Here is a 23,715-nt window from a genome sequence, read left to right on the forward strand (position 1 = left end):
CCGGGGGATCTTCCCGACCCAGAGGTCAAACCCGGGTCTCCCGCACTGCAGGTGACTTCATCAGCGTCTGAGCCACCGGGGAGCCCTGCCCGCCTTAGAAGGGGACGTCCTCATTAACTGGGCCTCCAGGGAGTCGCCCGTGTGCTTTTTTCAGTGTAGAAAACATTTGGTTCCAAAGTCAAAAGCATAAAACCAGGTGCATTCAGAGAGGTCCTGCTTCCTCCCTGCTCTGTCCAGACTGACGGTGTCACTGAGTTCTGGGTTTGCCGTCCTGTGGCTTCTTTCCAAAAAGGTAAGCAAATATAGATTTCCATCCCCCTCCTAAACGAAAGTGACACTCTGTCTGCACCCTCCGCACCTTTGCTGGTTACGGAGACGTCTCTCCCCAGATGCCCCAGGTTCTTCTAGACAAGAGACTGTCTGCGGGGATCCCCGGCATGGGCCCCGCCATGTGGAGGGGCCCCGCTCACTCAGCCAGGAGCTGCATTACTCCCCAGGTTCCTAGGAATGCGCAGTGAAGAGTTTCGTGGTGTGCACGTTTCTAAAGTTGCTGATAAGCCTTGCCAAAGACTTGCTGGAATTTGGGCTGATTTTCCTTCTTCCAGGAATGCGCGAGAAGAACTGACAGATGGGGCTTTCATCGGGAGGCTCAGGGAGTCTGGCGGTCGGAGGGTCAGGGGTGAGGGGACCTGAGCCCCGTGTGGCAAGGCTGAAGGCTCAGGGGTTCCCCGTAGGCTCGTCTGCAGGGTCAGGTAGCCTGGCAGGGAGCAGCTGGGCAGGGGCGCCGTGGACCCCAGTCCACAGACGGAGGAGGATGTGGACGTGTCCGTGGGGTCGGGCCCAGCCAGCGCTGTGTGTCAGAGGCCACGCGGGGAGGGGCCCCCAGACCCCGAGCAGACAGATAGAGGGACAGAAAGGTAGATCCAGACAGGCCCGGAGCAGCAAGACAAGACCCAGACTCAGAGACAGCTCCAAATTCAGACAGACAGAAGTGTAGACAGGCAGGTCCAGACAGCTGGGCCCACGGGGCCCGGTCAGGAAGACACAGCACAGGCCACACAGATGAAGCAGCAGCCCCAGGGACCCCTGCATTCCTGGGCACCCTGCTGGGCAGCTCGACCTCCCTTGGCCCCCAGGGTGGCTGAGGCCAGCCGGCCCACCAGCCCTGCCAAGGGTGCAGGCCTACCGGGGCCTGATCTGGGGAGCTGGGTGTGCAGAGGCGGGGGCCAGTGGGGGATGGGGCCAGGGGCCAGGCCTGCTGTCCATGTGCGCTGCACGTCCTTCATGGAGGTGAGGCAAAGCGAAGCGGGCAGCTGCCGGCGAAGCACCGGGCCCCACGTGCCCACACACTGCCCTCCGGGGACTCACAGGGCACAGCTCATCTCAGCCTGACCCTGGGGTGGCCAGACAGCGGGCAGTGGAAGGGGCTGCGGCGGCCCTCCCTGGCCTCCCGGGGGGTCGTGGGGGGTAGCAGAGGCACTGGGACCCCAAATTTGCCGATGAAGAGACTGAGGTTCAGAGTTGGCCAAAGTCCAGCCCCCATCAGTTCACGCACGTGAAGCATGCGTGTTGTTTCAGGTTAACGGGCCCATCACAGCTCAAGGCCGCGGGGGACCCACTCCCTGCCGCAGGGAACCCAGGGCCGTCTGGGCCCAGAGGGTCCCACAGCCTCGTGCCCAATGCTGCTGCCCCTCTGGACACCGCTTGCCAGGCACGGGGTGGAAAGGACTCCCCCCACCCCAGCTGGGCCAGCCCTCTTCTGTCTCCCAGGAAATAGAACTGGGGCCTGGAGACTGGCCAGGCCCTACTCCCTTGGCCCTGGGTGGAGACATGGGTGCCCAGGCTGCAGCAGGGCGGCCTGAGTGTGGAGCCGGAGGAGCTGGTCCGCGGGAAGACAGGACGGTGAGCCAGCTGTGGGCCGGTGTACAGGCCCCCAGCCCTCCCTGGGGCCCACGGGGTGACTCGCTGTGAACACGCTGCCTCGCGTGTGTCTCTGCTACTTGAATCCCAGAAAGCTCATCATGGTCCTGCCTCGTGGACAAGGGGACTCGCCGGGTGGGAGAGAAGTCTGGCAGGCAGGACAGGCGTGAAACCAGACCCCGCCCCGGCATGTAAGCTGCTCCTCGCGTGGCCCCGTCTCCTGCCAGTTGCAAGGACAGGGCTCCAAATGCCTCCTTTTCTCTGGGCCTCAGTCTCCTCCTCTGCAGAATGGGAGCGCATGGAGGATTCCTACAGACGGCAGGCGTGCTGCACTCAGACGCACCTCCCTCTCCACATCTAAACTTTCGACCGGGTTCCCGAAGGCGTGGCCACACAGCCCCCTCCCAGGTCTGACACAGATGGCCCCTTGGTCTTTCTGGCTCTGAGTGGGGGGCCCCCAGCGGCGGGCAGCCTGGCGGCATGATCGGAGGGTGCTGGCACAGGCCAGGCGCCCAGGGCTGTCAGTAGCCTCGGCTCCGACACCCCCGCCCCGTCCAGCTAGAGCGCCTCAGCCTCACTCTGCAGACATGGGCATGCCAAGGAGCAGCAACGCCCGAGCCAGGTGCTGGTCCCAGGACCAGGCCCGGCAGCAGGCGCCCACGTGCACCCCCGACAGCTTTGCTTATGCCCCAGCCTGACATCAGCCCCTGAGAGTGACGTGGCTTCCTCACCCCCACCCTCCAGCTGCCCCTGTACCCTCACCCGGCCCCACCCCAAAGGTGCTCTCCCCTCCGCCTCTGCAGGCTTTGCCCTGCCATCAGTGCTCAGAACACGCCTCCTCCTCCAGGAAGCCTTCCTGGACTTCTCAAAGCAACTCACAGAACCTCGGATGCCAGTGCTGCAAGGACCACGTCCCACACCTCTGTTTAACGGGTGAGGTAGGAGGAGACCAAGGCCAGTGCAGGGGTAGTGGCGGGGTGGGGCGGGGGCACACTCGGGACCTCCCGCAGCAAGTCAGGGGAAGAACAGCAGCCAGAGGCCCTTTCCCCAAGGCCCAGGCCTTGCTGAGCTGTCACTTTCCCACTCTCTTCCTGCGCTGGGGACTCTGCCCAGCGGGACACCGAGCAGTCTGAGGGCCCTTGTCCTGCCCACGAGGGCGGGCGGCCAGGTTGGGGAGCACCCTGCCATATGCCCACGGGGAACCTGGGTCACAGGCGGCCCTCTGGGCCTCGGAGTCCTCCGTAGGCTCCTCTGTAGTGTGGGTACAGAAGGAGGTAGAGAACCGACTCCGGTCAGCTCTGGACCTCAAGAATCTAGGTGTGCGTCCTTAACTGGCCCTGCCTGTGAGGGGTCCGGATAACTGAGATGTACGAGTTTCAGGATCACGAACGTGAAAACGCGGAGCTGCTGATTCAAGCATATCAGGATGCAAACCCCTGCAGGGCTGCAAACGCTTGACACACTCGCCTGGGAGCTTAGGGGGAAACTGGCTGACCCAGCGAACGGCTGAGTGCCCCAGAGACCAGCAGACAGCTTTGGGGCTCAGGGGGTGCTATTGTGTCGGGGAACCATGGGGGGCTTTCTGGAAGAGGAGGCTTCTGAGCCATCCCGGAAGGATGGCTATCTGATGGGCCGGGCTGGGAGAGGAAGGTGAGGGACAGCGAGGGGCCACGGGGCCAGTGACAGCCTGGGGGAGCCGCCCGCCACTGCCACGCCTCCTCCGGCCCCCGCCCCCACCCCAAGTCTCTTTGCAACGCCTGCCTGCCTGCCAAGACGATTTGGCCAGGATTGCGCTGAATTGTTAATCTGCCCCCTGGGACCATAAACGGTTTTAAAGCTTTATAAACGGCTTTGCTTCCTGGTCCCGTCCCCGGCTTTTACAGGGACAAGCTGAGAGAGGGGGGCCCCCTCTGGGCACCCCCAGCCCCGGAGTCTGTGGAGGGGGGCTGGGCAGGCCACAGCCCCCTCCCCACAGCCCGTCTCAGGGGAGCCGCCGCTGTGCGGGCTCTGGTTGTCTCCTGCAGGTGTGACGACGAGGGAGTGGAGGTGGGAGCAGGAAACGCCTGGCAGCAGAGCTAGACGCCCCCACCTGCCTCCCCCCACCCGCCCCAGAGCCCCTCCCCTGGCAGAAGACCCCCGCGTGGCTGCCATCTGGACCACATGGCCCGCCCCGTTTCAGACCCTCCGATTCTTCTCTGTTCCCCTAGCTCCATCCCACCCCTCCCTGTCTTGAAGACCAAGGACTGAGCCTCCTCAGTCTGTCTGGTAGGCAGCGCCCCCTCCCCGCCCGCCAGGCCCTGCCTGCTGCAGGGCACACAGCAGTGCCTCCTGAAGGTTCAGTCTGCCGCTTTCAGGAGCCAAGGAGAAGCCCAGCCCTGCACCCCCCGCACTGGCCGGGCCTCCGGCTCAACCCGTCCAGCCACTTCTGGGACCAGACCCTGGGCAGCCTGCAGAGGCCCAGGCCTCAGTGGGTTTAAGTGCGGCCCTGGAATCCGCCTGTTTCGCTAGCAGCACCTTAGACCAAACAGCGATGGTGCTGCTCCTTTCTAGACCGGGAGCCAAGGCTGGGGCGGAGGGCAGAGGGCAGAGCATGGCTGGGGACCCGGGTCTGCCGCCCCCCGCCAGCCTCTCCCCGCCCTGGTGTCTGGTCCAGGGCTTTCCCTCCGCAGCATCTGTCTGGTTCCTGGGAGCCCAAGGGCCCCGCCGTCCGCGACCGGGAGTGGCCGGAGTTCCTGTCTAGACCTCCTCCACATTTGGCCCTAATTTCACGCTCCGCGGGCTCCCAGATTCCTGCGTTTGGTAATAAATAGACGGCGAAGCGCTCCGCATCGCTGCGGCCGATCTTGGAGATCTTACCCAGAGCCTGGCTGGGGGTGGGGGTGGGTGGTTGGAGCGGCCTGGAGCCTGGAGAGGCTGTGCCCAACCGCACCTGGAATGGCCCCCCGCGCCCCCCTCCCCACCCCCAAGCTCCATCCTCAGCCAGATCAGCCCAGCCTGGAGAGCACCCGGGCCAGCTGGGCACCAGGACCTAGTGAGCCGGGCCTGTGCCCACCCTGGGTCCCAAGGCTGGAGGATGCCTGCAGCAGCGGGCCTTGGTACTGCCAGGTGGGTTGGGGCCGGGTTACCGGTGTCCAGAAAATACTGTGGATGGCTCGGGCTGGTTGGCTCTGTGGTCTGGACTCCTCCAGGGACCCAAGAGCACAGGGCAGTCCCATTTTGCCAGCCGTTTCTGGGGTTCACGAACGTCCAGAAGCTCTCCCCAAAACCCTGCTGAAGAGCCTCTTGGGGTGAGCAATGCAAGAGCAGGGCCCTGCCCACGGTCCATGGCTCTGCTGCCCAGCCCAGAGCAGGGTGCCCGGCAGGGACTCAGGGGCTCTGACTGTGAATGAAAGATCTGCCAGGCTCCTCGAGCTTCTGCAGGAGGAACCAGAATTTCCTAGTGGGATCCCGGCAGAGCTCCAGAGTGGGGTGGGGAGGGAGACTGGGGTGCCATGGGGAGCCACTCCTCCGGGTCTCAGCTCAGCATCGTCAGGGCTCAGGAGGACATCGGTGACCACCGCACCTGCGCATTGATCTCGCCCCCGGCTCCCCCAGGGTGGACCGCAGGACACACCCTACTCCCGGGCCACGTGGGAAGCAGGGCTCAGATGCATCTCTCTGCACAATCACCCAACTCGCGTTTCCCAGAGGTCCACTGAGGCTGGAGGACTGAGTCAACCCACCGTGAAAGAGGAAAACCCAATCAGATGGACACCCCGTTTTTGTGGCCCTGCTCGCCTGCTGGGGATACAGCTGGAGCTGAGGAAAGAAGCCGGTGGCCCTGCAGTCCAGGAGGAGAGCCTTCAGGGTGGACCCCAGGGCCTGGTGGCTGGGGAACTGTGGGCAGCAGGGGTTTGCCACACATGAGTGGGCCGGGTGGCCCGGCTTCCCCACTGCCTGGGCACCCCCAGCTGGGTGGCCTTCCTGGCCCCTCTGGCATGGTCCCCATGTGGGCACTGTCCCCAGGGAGCAGCAGGAGAAGCCCCTCCTGGCCTCCGTTAAGGAGCTGCGCCAACACTGCCCGGGGTCTCCCTGTCCTTTGGGACAGTGGGTGGTGCCGGGGGGGGGGCGGTGCCTAGTCGTCCTGGTGGGAGGCCTGGCCTAGAGGGTCCTCTTGTGAGGCCGGCGTTCAGAATCTACTGCAAAATTAAAGCCTGAGTTGTGATTGCTGCTGTCCAGCCCGGAGCCCCTGCCTCCCCCCACTGCCCAGCTCATCCAGAGGAGCAGAAATTCAGGGTGCACGTGCTGAGGACTGCGGTCAAAGGAAGCTGGACCCCTGGCTCCCTGGGGGCCGGCCTGGGGGTGTGAAAGGCTGTGAACACATCGCCGCCTGCTCACCGTGCCAACGGCTGGCTGTGCCCCCAGAGGGGGAGCCTGGCTCAGGGTCACCCTGACATCTGCACAGAGGGAGGGCCACAGGCCAGCGACCCTGAACTGTGTCTCTGGGCCCCCAGGTGGCAGCAGGAATCGGGCGGGGGGTGGGGGGGAGGAGGGTGAGGCCCCTAGCTGGACGTTGAGCTCAGCAGCACCCAGACCTCACCCGCCTGCCCTTCTCGTGGCCTGAGAGAGTCTGCATGCTGTGGAGACGCTCACAGTTCAGGCCCATCTCTCTGGTGAGCCCCCCAGCTGTTGATGTCAGCGACACTAACACAGCAGAGAGGCTGCGGGAGCGTCCAGGACCTGGCATTCCTGCCCATGCCACCCCCTTGGGGCTCCTGAGCCTAAGTCTGGGCAGGTCCTGGCGTCCCTCTGACACCCTGGGTGGCTCCCCTGGGCCTCACAGTAGCAGTAAGCACAGGGTCCTGTCCTGAAAACCTCCTCTGTGCCAGGCCGGGCACTACACCCGTGACCAGCATCCTGAATCCCTACGAGGGTCTGAGCAGGGTTGTCATGGTCCCCTTGGCCAACAAGGAAACAGAGCGAGACACAGCTCACACGGTTTGAGGCAGGGAGCAGGGCTGAGCCTGCGTGCACTGCCCCAGGTCAGTGTCTTGTCTGGTCCCCCCTTCGCCCAGCCCACCCCTGCCTGCCTATGGGTGGCACATGTGTCTCCTGGCCCCCCTCCGAATGGAAGCCCCTTGAAGGCAGGGACCTGGCAGTCCATCTGCCACCGGGGGGCAGGGCCTCCCAAGGACACAGAGATGGCTCCGCGCGGCAGACGGACTGAATTGAGTCAGGGTCCGTTTGGCACGGCTTGGCTGAGCAGGCCCTGAATGTGCGAAAGCGAGGGATGGGCTCTCAGCCCTGCGGCCCCCAGCTCTGGCACGGCCGCCCCCAGCGTGTCCTGGGCAGGTGGAGGGGATGGTAGACATGGTGGGCACTTCAGGCCAGGTCAGGGCACGGAGGGTGGGGGTCCCAGTCAGGAGAAAGGCACTGGGGTGCCCCATTCAGGGGCTTCCTGGGAGGGTGGTTTGAGACCCCCAAGGGAACCCCAGCTCAGCGGCAGGCTTTTCCTCTCCCTTAAAGTAACCATGTGCAGAAGCTGGGTTCTGCTGCCAGACAACTTTGTTTTTACTTTCCTCATCTAAGACCTGGGCACAGTCCCCGGAACCAGCTCAGGGCTGGGTGGCTGTGCAGGAGGGCGCCCCGGCCAGGGCTCCTGGGACCGCCAGAGCTCTGATCACTAAGCATGTATGAAATATAAGCGCCTGGCAAGGGCTCTGCCTGCCGCATTTCACTTTGCCCTCACAGGAGCTCTTAGCACGGGCGAGGAACAGACACGGCGTGTCCAGGTCTGCCCAGGGCACAAGCAGGACCCAATTCGGCCCTGGCCCAGGACTGCAGCTCAGCCCTGGGATCCACAAAACCCTCGTGACTCAGCCAGACCCCGGGGGGCAAACAGAGGCTCAGAGACTCCGCAGGGCACCTGTCCCCGGTGATCCAGGACTGCCCACCCATGGCAGGCTGGGCTTCCGACCCCGCGGCTGCACCGCTGTCCTGGGCACCGCAGGGCAGGGTTTCGGGGCCAGGCGTGACCGTGAGCCCAAGGTTGGGGGGCCTGCCTGCCTGGGGTCCTTCCCCTGTCTACAGAGCTGGCCACTGCCCAGGCCTGAGGGGGCCACAGTGACATGACCCCCCACCACCACCAGATCGCTAAGGCATCCAAGTGAACTGGCCACCCCCACCTGCATGAGCCTCCCACCCACACTGCGGCTGGTCCTGGCCACTTGCCTGAGTTCCTTTGACATGTCTGTTGTCTATTATGTACTGGCGCTGACCCCAACTTCTGAGACCTCCCCTCTCCGTGAGGGGCCCATGGGTGCCCAAGGGTCAACAGAGCAGTACCACTGTGGCTTGGGGAGCCCCCCCACAACCCAGGCCTAACCTCAGGGCACTGTCTGCCTGGGTGAGTCAGAGGTAGGAATGGCCCTGAGACAACACCAGGCTTCAGCGCTCCATCACACCCCCTTCCCTCCTGCCTCCTGGACCCTGGGCCAGACTGGCTCCCCAGCCAGTGCCTGCCCCCTTGAGGGCTCCCTTCAAATTGGAGATTCTCACCTTAGGCCACACTGGCTTCCCCTGGGGGGCTGTGGGCTGCAGGGATTCCTCTGGAAGCTTGTGCTCAGAGGTCCAGGTGGGCTGAGCATGCCCGGGGGCTGCTGCTGCTGCTGGACCAGGGAGCTCGCTTGGAGGACTTCTGTCCTGAAGGATGGGCCCCAGAGCACGGCTGGACTCGCAGTGGCTCCCAGTTGGCTCTGAATAAAGCCACTTCCCTAGGGCCAGCCTGGATGCCCTGCCTCTGCGCTGTGGGGGCACAGGCCTGTCTTTGCCCCACAGCCCCTTGGCTTGGGACACCTCTGGGACCGCTGCCCGCTTCCTTCCAGGCGGCCGATTCCTTCTGACCCTGCCGGCTGATGCCCAGGTCTCCCCATCTGCAGGAAGCCTGGCCCTCTGTGCACCCAGCTGTGCTCTGCATACCCTGTGCTTTCGTCCTGAGCCGCCGCCTTCCCGCCAGTCCCCGCAAGGCCCTGGGAGCCCCCGCACTGTCAGCCTGCCCTTGACGCACAGGCTCCAGTAAACAGCAGGCGCTGTCTGTGCCCCTGTGCACTGAGTCACTGGTCACAGTAGAGCCCCTGGCAGCTAAGCACTGGAGGAGGCAGATGGAAACTTTGGAGCCATTGATGCATTTCCGGGAAGAGGCTCAAGCCGGCTGTGAAGGGCTCATGCCAGAGGGGTGAGCAGAGGAGGGAGACTGAGGCTGCTGAGCCCAGGAGGCCCTGACCACATCTGCTTCTGCTCCTGGCCTGCTCTATGGCATCAGGAAAGCCTCACTGCACCAGAGCCTCAGTTTACCATCTGCGAAAGCATACGGGGACAGTGCCTGCACTGCTGGTGCTCCAGGGAGACAGCGCAGGTCACATCCTTTAAGCCTCACCATCATCCTTGGCTTCCCCGGTGGCTCAGTGGGAAAGAATCTGCCTGCAGTGCAGGAGATGCAGAGGACATGTGTTCAATCCCTGGGTCTGGAAGGTCCCCTGGAGGAGGGTGTGGCAACCCACTCCACTATTCTTGCTGGGAAAAATCTCATGGACAGAGGACTCTGGTAGAATATAGTCCCTGGGGTCACAAGGAGTTGGCCACGCCCCAAGTGACTGAGCACACACACACACGTTGTCCCTGGAGTCAGAATAATTGACTCCATTTTACAGATGAGGAAACTGAGGCTCAAGGAGAGAATGACACTCGCTTAAGGTCAGTGACAGGCAGAACTCGGGGCCAAGCTGGAGGGACGAGACTTTTACAGAAACGCCGGCCGCCTCTGGCATCGCACAGTGATTGAACAAACACCCAGCCCAGCATCGACAGCCAGTCCCCGTGTCCTGACTCCAGGACGGGAGGGGCTGCCTTGTGCTCTGGGGAACAGAGGCACCTGGGGATGAGAGTGAGATGGTTCAGAGCAGAGGTCACGGTCAGCGCAGACTTCCGGGGAGGCGACAGCCCTGGTCTGTCTGGGAGTCAGACAGACCTGGGGGTGAATCCAGGCTCCTCGCCCTAGTGCCAGGGCGACCACGGGCATCGTGTCCTCATCTTCAGAACAAGATGTTCATGCCAGTCTCCACGAGCATCTGTGGGGTGTGGGCAGTGTGCCAGCCTGTGCTGTGTGGAGGTCACGGCAGGGAACAGGACCAGGGTGCCAGCCTCCTCCTGGTCCTCAGGGAGCAGGACTTCTGGGGAGCCCCGAGCCTGGCCTGAGATGCAGGGATTCTTGACAGAGCCCTGCTGACTGCATCCCCTCTGTGTTTTGAGTGCTTTTTTGCTGCATCCCTGGGGCTCCGCCTCCCCACCCACCCCTCTGGGCCCGAGTTCCCTGCTTGCCTGCTCCCCGGGCCTGCTCTGTCTCGCGCCAGGCCCACGGTGGCCGCGGAGCCTCTGCACACTGCCCTCTCTGCCTACAATGCCCTGCTCTCATAGGCTGTGTGGCTCTTCCCCTCATTGCACGCAGGTCTCTGCTCAAATTTCTCCTCCTGAGAGACCTTCTGTGACCATCTGTCCAAAATAACCTCCCTCCCCACCATGGCTCCCGTACCCCAAGAGGCTCGTCCTTACAGCCCTTACCCCTTTACACATGATACATTCATTCATTGTCTGTCTCTTCTCCCAGGAATCTGAGTCACTGAGGACAGGGGCTCTGTCTGTTCTGCTTCTTGCTGTATCCTGGTGCCCAGAACAGTGGCTCGTATCACCTCAGTTAAGTGATGAATGAATGAGTGAATCCAGCGGGAAGGCTCGGGAGGGTGTTGACAAGGACAGTCACCAGGTCAGTTCTGCTTTTTAAAAACTCTGTGGCTGTGGGGTGGGTGGCTGGGCACAGAGGCAGGGTGGGAGGGGCCACCTGGAGGCTAGCATAGGCTTCAGATGACAAGAGGGGTGGAGACAGAGAGAAGGGGGTGACTGGGAGGCAGGATGGGGGGGCGGTGGGGGGGAGTCCTGGGGACCCCGAGGCTTCAGGCCTGGGTGTCTGCATGATGGGGAACCACTGAGTCTGCAGTGCTCCTGTCTGTGAGAGGCAGCATGGTACGGCCCAGGACTTGCCTCCAGGCTCGGCATCACCCTGGGTAAGCTGCTTAACTCCTCTGTGTCTCGGCGTGCTCACTGACCAAGTGGGGGTGATACTGAGACTCCCCTCATAATTGGGAGCACTAACCTACATCCTGAGGAGCAGCCTTGGCTAATCAGGGTCCTGGCCAAGATGGAGGAACTGGGCTGAGATTTACCCTATGGCCTGAAACAACTAAGTATCCAGGACAAAATCTATGAAACAATGGTTCCCAAGGCACCGGCATCAGGCGATGAAGGCCCATCCTCAAGAGATGGGCAAGGAATGAGGACAGTCCAGACTGAACAGGCTCCCCACCTGGTGAGAGTGTCCAGGCTCCCCACCTGGTGAGAGTGTCCAGGCTCCCCACCTGGTGAGAGTGTCCAGGCTCCCCACCTGGTGAGTGTCCAGGCTCCCCACCTGGTGAGAGTGTCCAGGCTCCCCACCTGGTGAGAGTGTCCAGGCTCCCCACCTGGTGAGTCTCCAGGCTCCCCACCTGGTGAGACTGTCCAGGCTCCCCACCTGGTGAGAGTGTCCAGGCTCCCCACCTGATGAGTCTCCAGGCTGCAGGGCAGGGGAATCCAGGTGGGGCCTGGTGGTCCCCCTGAGTTGGGGAGAGAGAGCTGACTCCAAGGAAGCTGAGTGATGCTACTGCACACGGCAGGGTCTTAGGCAGGAGGAGCTACATAGAACCATGAATCTGTGCAGAGGGTCCCCTTGATTACTCAGCTACATACCAGTCAGCACAGCTATGTGGGTGAAACTCCCTGAGGTCAGAGAAAGAAACTTTTTTTTTTAAGAGAAAGAACCATTTGAAAAGATTCTAGGGAACAATACTGGAAGCTCACACAGGTCTGGGAATAGTTCCTGCTCCTATCAGAGAGGAAAACTTCATAATTCCTGGAGCATTGGTTAGAAAATTCAGAGGGCTTTGACTAAATGTGCTTTGTTCCTGCCTCCCAAAGCATAACAGCTAGGGCTGAAACCAGCTGTTTTCAAGTAACAACCAAACCCCAGAACAAAGCTCACAAACATATACAGGGGATGTAGCACCCGACAAGGTAAAATACACAAGGTTAGCATCAAGTAAAAAATTCCTCGGCATGCAGATAAAAACAGATACAATCCACACGGAAGGGAAAAATCAACCGGAACTAACCCAGAAATGGCACAGATGATAGAATTAGGAGACAAGAACATTAAAATAGTTATCGTAACTGTCGCCCACATGTTGAAACACTAGAGAAAAAATTGGACACGTTAAGTAGAAACATAGAAGATGTTAAAAAGAACGAAATCAAATTTCTAGAGATAAAAAAAGACACGACGTCTAAGATGAGAAATACACTGGTTCACTTAGTGCAGAAGAGAAGATCCATGAACTTGGAGACGGCGATAGAACGTATCCAGAATGAACACAGAGAGAGAAAAGACAAAATGCAAATAAGTGAACAGAGCCTCAGTGAGACGTGGGAAACTTCAAGTGACCTCATCGATGTGTAACTGGAAATCCTAAAGGAAGGAGGATGCAGAAAAGATGATCAGAAGTAGTCCTGGATGAAACATTTCCAAAGTGGGTGAAAACCTATGGACCCACAGATCCAAACACTCAGAAGCACAAACACAAGAACCACGAAGAGAACAGCACCAGGAACAAATCAAACTCCTTAAAACCAGGGATGAGGACAAAATCTGAGAGGAAAGGGCACAGGCGGTGGGATACAGGCAAGAAGGACGGCCGACTTTGCGCTGGAAATGATGAAAGCCAGGAGACAGTGGGTAGCATCTTCAAAGAAGGCACACCAACCTAGAATGCTCTACCCAGCAGAACACCCTTCTGACGTTAAGGTGAAATAAAGGACAATATGAGCACTGTCTCCTCTTCTTGACTAGAAAGCCCTGTAGGGCAGGGCCCACAGCTCAGCTCCTTGCCAGACTGCACACGCTGTCTGGACCTGCTGCTGGAGGAGTCTCATTTTCTTGCTGGGTTTGGGTTCCCAGTGACCCTACCTGAGCAGTGGGGGGGAGCCACGTGGGAAGTTCCCTGCTTTTGGGGAGGCCAGGTGGAGTGTGGCTTGTCTTGGGGGAGGCCCAGGTGAAAGGAGCAGTGGCCCTTCAGGGGCTCACCCCACTGGGGACCCTGCCTTCTGGGACCCGGGCCCTGCCAAGTGAGCAAGGAGGAGGTGGGTGGAGGCACGCTGGCATGACGACCTCGTGCTCTGCACTCCCCTCATTATCCCCACAGGTGTGTGACAGCACAAAGGAAATCTGCATAATGTTTTTAAAAACAACCAACCAAAAAATATATAAATTTTAGCTGTTCACAAGGTTACAGGCAGTTTCCATGGCTACCGTTGCAAGCCGTACGCACCGAGGTGAGGAGGTGGGGCTCCCTTTAACCCAGTTGATAAGGGCACTTGTACAATTAATTTTGGCCCAGGAACCAGGCGCCTGGCTGCTGGGCTGGAGGCAGCGAGGAGGGCAGAAAGCAAGCCAGGAGGTCCCTGTCCCTCCCCCGTGCCCCCCACCCCCACCCACCCACTGGCCGGCACGGATTCTGGTGGCTAATTAGAACAGCACCCGTGACTTTACGGCTCTCTCCAGTGTAAGCTGGCTTTTCAGGGAGGGAATCCCCGAAGCACCAGCAGCCCTGTGGGCTCGGAAGACAGCATGCCATCCTCCCTACAGGTGGGCACTGAGGACCAGGGACCAGGGCCATCCAGGAAACCACAGTCAGTGAGATGAAGGCCTGGGCTGCTGGTGCACTTGTGAACTCCCGCCCGGCATACCCGGCGTGGCCCTGAAATTCCCACCCCCGCTGGAGACCACCCAGAGCAGACAGAGGGGCCAGGGCCAGCCCTTCCTGCTGAACCCAGGCCGGGCCACCTGCCCTGGAGCTGCGTGTGTGTGTATGGGGGGTGGGGCAGGCACATGTGTATGTGTTTGTATGTGTGTGTGCATGTGTGTATCTGCCTGCGTATGCCATACACGTGTGTGTAGGTTTCGTGTGCACATCTGTGCAGGTCTGTGTGTGCGGTGCTAATGCGATTGAAGAGCAGATGAGCAGAGGCAAAGGAAAATCAAGCCACCGGGTTTTTCCGAAGACACAGGCAGGACCGTCTCACTCTGGGGGCCGGTGTCTCCACCACTCTGTCTGGATACACCCCTTAAGTTCAGGGGACCTGGCACCTGCCACGGAAAGCCCCCTGGACCCCGGCCCTTGTCTCTGACCAGTGCAGCTCATTTAAGTCAGGCTCAGCGTCTGCCTTGTGGCTTCAGGGAGGGTCTGCAGTGGGTGTGGGGAAGGGAAAGGGGGGGGCAGAGGGTGAAGGGTGGGTGGGCAGCCAGGGGACCCGTGGAGCAGGTGCAAAGAGGCTGCTCTGAGGTGGTGGAATCAGGGACTCCCGGGACCCAAGCACCCATGTCCTGTAGTCTTAGAAAATCAGAATGCCTGGGCCACAGATGCCGAGAAGCGGAATCCCCCGTCTCCTCCTAGGTTCAGAAGGGCCTTTGGACGTTACCTGGCCTAATCACCTGCTCCGTGAACAGTACGGGAACTTTTCTTCTCTTGAAATCACAATTCATCCAAGGTGGTCAACCCGAGGTGTTGGATCTCCAATTCTCCCTAGTGGGGCAGAGGAGGGCAGGACCACCTCTGATGCTCAGTCAAATGCTAAGCTTTCTGTTCCTACCTGGAGTCACTGCTGGTTCTCTCCAAGTACAAGCCAGGGGGGCCCCTGAAGAAGGCCCCCCGGCCTGTGCGCCCCCACCCTGGGGACAGAGGCCTCATAGGGCAGCAGTCAGCCCCCGGTCCATCCTCACCCCGTGCCCACTCACTCGCCTCTTCATTCGTCTGATGGTTTATGAAGCTCCACTGCCCACCGGGCCTGCCAGCACCACAGCTGCAAACTTGCCGCAAGCCCTCTTCCACCCTCGGCCACTGCAGCCAACTCAGCAACCCCCTTTTCCACTTCTGGGGGCCACTCAGATGCCCTGGGCAGTCTTCCCTGGCCCAGGCACCAGCGAAGACTCTGTTCGAAGCAATCTGTTTACATCCATTTTCCCTTAAAAAAAAATTGGGCTCAGCCATTTTTAAGTGAGTGTAGGCGTGTTGTTGAAAGGGCCCGTCTTGCAGATTAAATGATTTTTTTTTCAAAATCAGGAGTCGCTGTCAGGAAGAGTGGCATTAACCCCCAAGGCCTGGCCAGGAGCCGAGGCCCCACCTAGTGAGGCCGTGAGTCCGGAGCCGTCAAGCAGCACCTCGTCTGACGATCACGCTTCTGCCGCTGGAGGGCGGTGGGCGCTGCTTGGAACAACCCCGGGTGCTGGCTGACCTCCTGCCAGGTGGGCTGACTTCCTATCTCTGTATGTTCTGAAGCCTTGCTTCCCCGAACAGGCTTGGATGGTGTTGCTTCTGACTTGAGATGTCGGGGGAGGGGGTGGTCCTCAGTCCAGGGAAAGTTGGCAGAGGCCAGTGCTCCCTCCTGTCCCCAGCAGGTGCGGCTGACCTTGACCTTGAGAATGGCACAGAAACATCCAGCCACCCAACAAAACCTGTAAGTGCCCCACTTGGGTGCCAGCTCTGGGCTCCCCGGTGAGCCAGACCGACAGGTACCATTCTTGACGGGCTCCTGGGCCGTAGACGGAAGGAGGCCAGGGGCCACAAGCTGCAGAGCCGGGTGCTCACCGGCCGAGAGCGTGTCCTGGACCTGACCTCCTCGGGAGGTGGCATGAGGTCAAGGTCGCTTCCCTAACAGGCAGACCTGTGCCAACCATCAGGGACCTTTCAGGCAGGGAGGCGAAGAGGCAGGAGGACCCCTAGGGACAAGGGTCTCAAACGTTCCAGAATGGAAGTAAGTGCGGCAAGGGATGTCAGTGATGAGGCTGGGAGTGGGGGCTGGCAGGGTCTGTCCCTTGCAGGGCCCCTGGACTGTACCAGGCGTCTGGGAGCTGGCCTCAGCAAGGACGGCTTTCAAGGTGGCGCAGTGGTAAAGAACCTGCCTGCCAATGCCGGAGACACAGGAGACGCGATTTCAATCCCTGGGTCGGGAAGATCCCCTGGAGAAGGGAATGGCAACCCACTCCAGTGTTCTTGCCTGGAGAATCCCGTGGACAGAGGAGCCTGGCGGGCTCCAGTCCCGGGGGTTGCAAACAGTCAGAGACGAATGAACATAAACACGGGGTACCAACACACGCGACCACAGAGAACCTGAGCTCCAGCCCCGCCCACCAGAGCCAGAGACCCCAGAGCCCAGCACCAGGCTGCATGTGTCACGCTCCTCTGGCACGCGGGGTCTCAGGTGGGTGACGACGAGCCCTCACTGTGAGAGGCGGATGACTGCCCCGTCTGTAGGGACCAGAGAGGTTCAATCACACACCTGAGGTCACCAGCGGGAGGAGCGTGGGCCGGGTCCCAAGCCCGGGCCTGTTCTGAGCTTCCCACTGCACCTGCGACCCTGCCGGTCCCTGTCCATCCCCATCCCACGCCCTCCTCCTTGCCTCACCTTCCCTCATCCTGATGTCTAAATGCACCGACGCAGAGGGCAGACAGCAAAACCAGACACAGCCCAGCGGTGGTAAAGTGTTAGTCGCTCAGTCGCATCTGCTCAGTCCCCGTGGACTGTAGCCCGCCAGGCCCCTCTGCCCGTGGCATTCTCCAGGCAAGAACACTGGAGTGGGTTGCCGTGCCCTCCTCCAGGGGATCTTCCCGACCCAGGGATCGAACCTGGGTCTCCTGCCTTGCAGGCAGATTCCTTACCATCTGAAACACCAGGGAAGCCAAAGCCACCGTGAAAGTGATTGTTCAAGACGCAGCGTTGTAAAACAAAATATTTTTGGGGAAGAGAAATCTGTTTAGTAGTTAGGGGGAACTCTCTCGTGTGAGAAGTTCCATGAAGTACAATTAAAGTTGACTATGTTTTTCATTTTGTAAACAGGTTTGCACTGAGCCAGGAGCCTTCTGCATAATGAGCACTTTAACCAAACAAACCCCAAACACAGGTAAATACCAGACGCTCACAAAGTTACAAGAGTGGCTGCCTTTTCTGTGGTGAAACGGACTCTTTTCACTGTCTTCCTTCAAGCCAGGATTGGATCATCGCATCTTGGGGTCGGCCCTCTCAGAGCCATGGTTGGCTTTGTGGTGTTTCAGGGGGAGCCCCCGACAGGAAAAGACACCTGGTTCCTGGATCTCCATGTGGGTGCTTCTCTAAGCCAGCGGCTCTGCTGGGCTCTGGGAGCAGTGGCTGGTGCCGGTGGTGGGGGGGAGGGCCCCCTGCAGAGAAAGGATCCAGGGCTCGCCATTGAACTGGAAAAGTGAGCGTTTTAATTTTGTCTGAAGAGAGCCCCTAAATGGACGGAGTGTGGGCACATTTGCCAAAGCCAAGTGGAAGAATTTGGAAAACAGGATGTAAATATGACCTTTCCACCTTCAAGGTGAGGCCCAGGACAGCGTTCCAGATAAACTAACGATGCTTCTCGGGCCACCCCGCTCCTCCGCTGGGTCAAACACACCCCCAAGGTCCCCGCCGCAGCCCCAGGCTTTCCTGCCTCCTCCCACACTTGGCAAAACAACAGGCATTAACGCTCGGGGTGCATCGGCAGCAACTGCAAACCCAGCTGCCGCAGCGGGGCCGGGGGCGGGGGCGCAGCAGTGGGTCCTTCATTTACTGCAGCAGAGTGCCCTCAGCCCAGGGGCAGGGTGTGTGTGTGTGTGTGTGTGTGGGTGTGTGTGCGCGAGCGTGTGCGCGTGCGCCTTTTCAAGCCCGGCAGAGACCAGAGGATGAGAGAGGGGGCCGTGGGTGGGGAAACCAACTTCAATCACAGCACATTCTCAAGTGCTTCGAGCCAGGGAGATCCCCAGGAAGGAGCCCAGGTGGTTCTCAAGGGGAGCAGAGAGGTGAGGAAACCCAGAGCATCTTCAGTGGGTCCCCCGATACCAGCCAAAACCAACAGACGCGCCCCCACATCCGAGGGATGGCAGAAACGCGCCATCTCTCCAGCGTGCGTGCTCCTGTCCACTCCATGCTCATCTCTCAGGGCTTAGCTTGAATCCCACCTCCAGGAAGCCTTCCCTGACTGCCCCAGCTCGCAGGGTGCCTTCCTCTGAACCCGGGCAGTGCCCGCCCAGGGTACAATCCATCGGGAACTGCCCTTGCCCTGTCAGACATTCAATGCATGCACATCCCTCACCTGAGGCCGTGCCTCCCTCCCGCCCCAAGCCACTTCCTGTGGGCATTACTGAACCAGTCTGTACAAACTACACAACAGAGACGAAAGCCTGCTAACTAAGAAGCATCCCGGTAACTCGACGAGAGAAAGGGGTGCTGGCGTGGGAAGATGTTCCAGACCAGCCAATAAAACGACAAGGGAGGCAGAGGAGCCCCTGGGGACGCCCAGCGTGGCTGCAGCGATGCTGACGGCCCAGCTCAGGTGTGCGGGCTGCAGCCGGAACCGTGCCTTTACTTTGTCACAAAGCTGGATGGCTTAACAGCAGGCATGCATTTATTCTATTTAAAAAACTCTTTAATGTAGATTACAATGAATATATGTTCATTAATAGCGTGAAGAGCATAAGGTAGACCATCACCTACAAGAGCTTTCTGCAGGCACAGTCCTTTTTCTGTTCTGGCGCAGAGTATGCTTTCCACAACAGTGTGTCTCAAACATTGCTGAGCACCAGAGTTCTACAGCAGGTCTGGAGGGGGCCTGAGGACCTGACTTCCCAGCCAGCCCCCAGGGATGCTGAAGCTGCTGGTCTGCGGAGGACCACTGCTCCAGCTGATGCTTGGACGGTGGCCGTTGTCCTTACTTAGTCACTAGGTCTTCCTAGAGAAGGGATCTTCCCAAGCCAGGGATCGAACCTGGGTCTCCTGCATCTCCTGCTTGGCAGGTGGACTCTTCGCCTCTGAGCCACCCAGGAAGCCCATGCTTGTGGATGGTATGTGGAACTAAATACTGCAAATAGTGGTAATAATAGTCACAGAGAGAAGACAGTTCTCCAGGGACCCAGGGCCTGCACAGAGGCCCAGCTGCCAGACAGAACCGGCCTGGGAGTGCCCCCAGGGGCCACCTCTGCCATTACGGCTGCCTGCAGAGACCACGCACCTGGTCGGGTAGAATCAAGACGCAGGTGATAGTCAGGGAACCATGTGGTCCCAGTGTGGAGTCTGCCCGCTTCTCAGCCACGAGGTAAGCCTGTGGCCAAGCCCGGACGTGACCACCAGCAGGAGCTGCCCCGGGGTAGACCCGGCTGGGAAGAAAGGTTCTTGCTAGCACACAGCAGCGTATGGACTGGACGTTATTATTGCCGTTTTGTGAATGGAGAGCCTGGGGTCCAGAGAGGCTAAGCAACTCCACTGAAGACACAGTTCCAGTCAGCCCCGAAGGCTGCGCTCGTGCCTACCGGGCCACACTGTCCACCTGTCCTCGTGGCTGGGGGGCGTGGCAGGCCAGGCTGCAGCTCCAAGAGCCTGGCTTGAGCTGAGCCACTGCCCAGGCCCCTGATCAGCCCCACTTGGGCCTCTGGGCTGGTCCAGCCCTCTCTCACCTCTGCCATCTGGGAAAGCTGAGCCTGGCGCCTGCCCGCCTCTCACTCTCCTGGCCCAGGCTGCTACTGCTTTCCTCTGGCTGAATGCTGCAGTCTCCTCCCAAGCCTCCCTGCCTCCAGCCTCACCCCCTCCTGGGAATCCTCCACACTGCGCCCCTGAGAGCCAGATCTGCCTGGGGTCCTCCCAAGGCTCTTCCCACCTGTGGTTCCTGGAGACCTTGGAGAAAGCCCACCCACAGAGCTGGGCTCACAAGCCTTGCCTGATCTGACCTCCCACCTGCTCCCCACTTCCAATCCCAGGGCTCTCACCAGGACTGTTTATTTAATCCTCCAAGGCTCCCAGGGAATTAGGGGCCACAGTCCCCACTTCACAACGGGGGCGCAGCAGCACTGGGCCTGGAACTCACGCCTCGGTCTGAGTTCGGGGCTCTTGCTCACCCTCTGCCCAGGGCAGGCTGGCCCATCCACCTGGGTTTCCTCCTGCAGTCCCTCCATCATCACCTCCACCCTCGGACTCCCCCAGGAAGCGGGTGGGGGAGGTTCGCCACCGTGAGCCTCTGTGGGGAGGGGACCTGATTCCAAAAGGAACAAAGAGCTTTGCAAAGACAAACAGGCGCCAGCTGGGCACCCAGGAGCCTTTCTGCTACATAGTGCAAGGAGAGAAGCTGGCAACCCGAAGATGCTGGGCTTGTCAAATCCCCTCTGGAGCAAATCCAAAGGGACTGAGATACAGCAAAGAAAGCCAGTGCCGAGGAGGGCAGCAGAGCCAGGCGGAGAAGCCCAGCCGCGTGGCCTCAGCGGGGCCGACCCTGGACTAGGCTCCGGGCACCAGTGACGCGGCCGGGACTCTCAGTTACCCCCCATGTGCTGGGGTGGGGGCGGAGGCAGGAGCACCCCCTTTTTTGCACATGACGAGGCCGAGTGATTTGCCCAGAGCAGCCTGGAATCCACTCTCTCTGCCATGGGAATTGCCTTTTCCCTGATGCACAGATGTGGACCTGCTGCTCCAGGGACAGGGACAGGCTGGGGGCTGCCGTGGAGGACCGGACAAGGGCCGGCTGCCACTCTGCCTTGCCTCCCGCCTGGCAAGCCTCAAGTCAGAGATGATTTACTGAGATGTAATGAAGCTCTCCTGCAGCCCCATCTGCCCCCTCTCCCGCTGTAATCACTCCTCTGGGCTCCCGCTGCCATCACTCCGTAGAGCCAGCCCGTGTGGCTGGAGCCCAGAGGCTTGTCTGCAGGAATGAGTCCCAGGGCTCCGTAGCCTCCCGGCCGGACACACCACCTGGCTTGCCCAGAATCAGCGCCGGGAGTCGGTGACTTTGAACCAGCCCCCAGACATGCAGGACTGGGGTCCTCACTTGAGAGGGAAATGGCGTTGGTGGGATTGGCCCCAGGCCAGCCCTGAGATTTCAAAACCCCACTGAACTCCTCTAAGACTTCGACTCCTCCCAGCCAGCCTTACCTGCTCCATTTGGGGCTGCGATGAACAGACTTGCAATGGCCCATGGGGGACGTGACGTGATTCACCCCATCATTTCACAGATGGGAAACCAAGGTCTGGAGAGAGCGCGACTTGTCCAAGGTCACCCAGAAAGGTGGACAGAACTGGGCAGAGAAACCCCGGCTCCTCCAGCTGTGGCTGTCTTTCCCCGCCCAGTGCCCTCATCCACTTTGTCGTGCTGACGTATCGTGGTGTCTGGGGGCTCAAAGCCTTGGAGGCTGGACGGGAGCTCTGGGGTGGGCATGTTCTCCCCTCCCCACGCTAGAGAGGCGAAGATGGAGCAGCGGCAATCCTTCTGTGGGCAAGAGCCTGGAGCAGAGCATCTGCTTGCTCCAGGAAGGCCGGCAGGGCTCCCCGGAGCTCCCCACCCCTACTCTTGTGCATCCTGGGAGCTCCGAGGCTGGGAGAGCCTGGAGGTCCTTTTTGGACCCCAAACCCTTCAGGAAACCATTTCCAAGCTTTCCCAGTGAATCCCCGGGATTCAGCCCCTTTGGAAATGCAGTCCACGGGGAGACAGAAGCTCTGCAGGGTCCAGGGCATGGGGATTACTTTGTCTTTTTCTTCTTGTTCTCCAGGTGCCTAGCCGGCCGCTGCCACATAAAAGAAAGGATGAAGAAAACCCCACACTGCCTGAGCCCCAGCTTCAGGAGCAGGACGCATGTTTCAGAAGCCCCTAGCACACAAGCTCTTTAGAAAGCTAGTGGTCAGCATGCATGGGGCTAAACAAACTCTACCAGCACAGGAGGTACTCACACCCACCTGCTTAGATAAGAAGAGCCCTGGTCACCGAGACCCAATGCCCCCCGAGGAGGAGGAGGAGGGTGGGAAGATGGGCACGTGCGTTTTCCTGGCAAGCCCGAACTTTGGGGGGTTGGAAGTCCTCAGTGCTCCTGGAAGTCATCCTTCCCCAAAAGCCTGGCCTGGCCTGGTTGGAGAGCGTTGTGGGGGGGGTCCCTCCTTGTCTCCCATGCCAGCTTCTTGCAGGCATGCGAGGGGGCATGCTGGGGCTACGGCCTCCAGGATGCTCCCTCATTTTCCAGATGGGTCCTTGAACTTGACCCTCAAGATGCTAGTCTCAGAGCTGCGGGGGGCTGCCCACTGGCAGGATTCCTCATGCCCGGGTGGCCCTTGGCCTTGGGAGTATGGGACGTGGAGTGAGTTGAAACAACAGAGCTGGGAGGGTGGGCAGGATTTTTAGTGTTCGCAGCGTCTTTCCATCCCCGACTGGAGAAACCAAATACCAGACTGGTCTCCCCTCCCCCACTTCAACTGAGATATCGGACAGACAAAGGTGGGAGTGAGGCGGGCAGCAGGCGGGTGTGTCTGAGGCCAGCTCTACCCCTTACTGGCTGTGTGACCTTGGGGCAGTGGCTGAACTTCCCTGAGCCTCGGTTTCCTTATCTGTCAAGGAGGGCCAATGCCCCTCTTCTCCTGGGTGTTGAGTGCCTTGAATGGGTGACACCGCACGTCTGGCCCCAGCAGGGTGTCTCGCAGGAGGCGGATCTAGGTAAACAAAGGGCTCAGCCCCTGGCGGCAGAGAGAACAGGGCCCAGGCTCCCCTGGGAAAGTTTCCCTCTCCAGCATCCCTCATCCCCCCGCCAGGAGGGAGACGAGGCATCCCTTGGCACCGTGGGTGCCCCCGCCTGTTCCTCAGGCCCTCGCTGCCCACCTCCGGTTCTGTCCACAACCTCCTCGACAGGCGCGTACTTTGAGGGCAGCCAGGGATGGGACGGGTGTCAGCGGCCCTGCAGCTGCCCGGGACAGGAGCCTGGCGCAAGGCAGCCCGGGGCAGGCTGCGGTGGGCACTCCAGACCAAGTAGGCACTGCGCCTGGGCTTCCCCGCCTGCCTCCTCTGCCCACGCGCCCCGTGACCCGCGCGCCCGCTCGGCCCTTACCTTGAACCATGGGAACGGCGCGGCCCCGGCTGGCCGAGGACTTGGGCGCACGTGACGGGGCGGTCCGGCGTCCGTCCCAGGCCAGGCGCAGCTAGTAGCGGCCGCTCATGCCCAGGCCACGGCTGCGGCGCCTGCTGGGGCCCGGCGGGCGAGGCGGGCGCGGGAGAGGCCCCGGAGGACCGCGGCAAGCGTCTGCGTGCCCAGGCGGCAGCCCCTCGCCAGCGCCGGCTGCGCCGCGGCTCCGGACGCCAGGCTGGCTCCCGGCGAGCCGCACGCGCGCTGCTCCGGCCGCGTCCCGGGCGCGGGGCGCGCGCGCAGGCGGGGAGGGCGCGCGCCCGAGCCGGGCGAGAAGCGCGCCGCCGGCCCCGCGCGCGGCGTCGTCGGGGGCTGCGGGGAGCGGCCTGGGAGCTGTCCCTGGTGCTGACGGCGGGTGCGCTCCGGGCCGGGGGTTCGCGACCTCCCGCCGGCCTGGGGGTGACCCCACACTCTGGCCGCGCTTTGCGGGGCTCGCTGGCTCTTCGCCTGCTTTCCTTGCGCTCCCCGTTTCCACCGCGCTGAGATTCGGACCCGGACCGAAGTTGCTTGTTTACCAAGAGTGCAACCTTGGGGCAAGTCCCTTACTGGGGTGCCCCTCTGGCTCTTATCTTCAGAATGGGACTGGGAGCAGTGCCTAGAAGGTCGGTCTGAGAATGAAATTCAACCTCGTCCAGGTGCCTGGCGCACAATGAGTGCGTAGTAAATGCTTGCCTTTATCACAATTCCTCCCCCTTCC

General features: G+C 60.9%; 1 protein-coding gene across 2 annotated transcripts in view; it reads right to left on the reverse strand.

Moving 5' to 3' along the window:
* The window catches only part of FAM163B (family with sequence similarity 163 member B), a 29,463-nt gene extending 6,207 nt beyond the window's left edge, over positions 1-23,256 (reverse strand). The window contains exon 1 of one of the 2 annotated variants that reach the window (XM_061434137.1): positions 22,944-23,256. The gene's annotated coding sequence lies outside the window, so the exon portion shown is untranslated. Of the gene's footprint in view, positions 1-21,009; positions 21,355-22,943 lie in introns of those variants that run through there. The other variant, XM_061434136.1, reaches the window with a different exon arrangement.
* Positions 23,257-23,715: the final 459 nt, after the last annotated feature.

Source organism: Bos javanicus, chromosome 11 (genome assembly GCF_032452875.1).
Source record: "Bos javanicus breed banteng chromosome 11, ARS-OSU_banteng_1.0, whole genome shotgun sequence".
NCBI classification, from domain to species: Eukaryota; Metazoa; Chordata; class Mammalia; order Artiodactyla; family Bovidae; genus Bos; species Bos javanicus.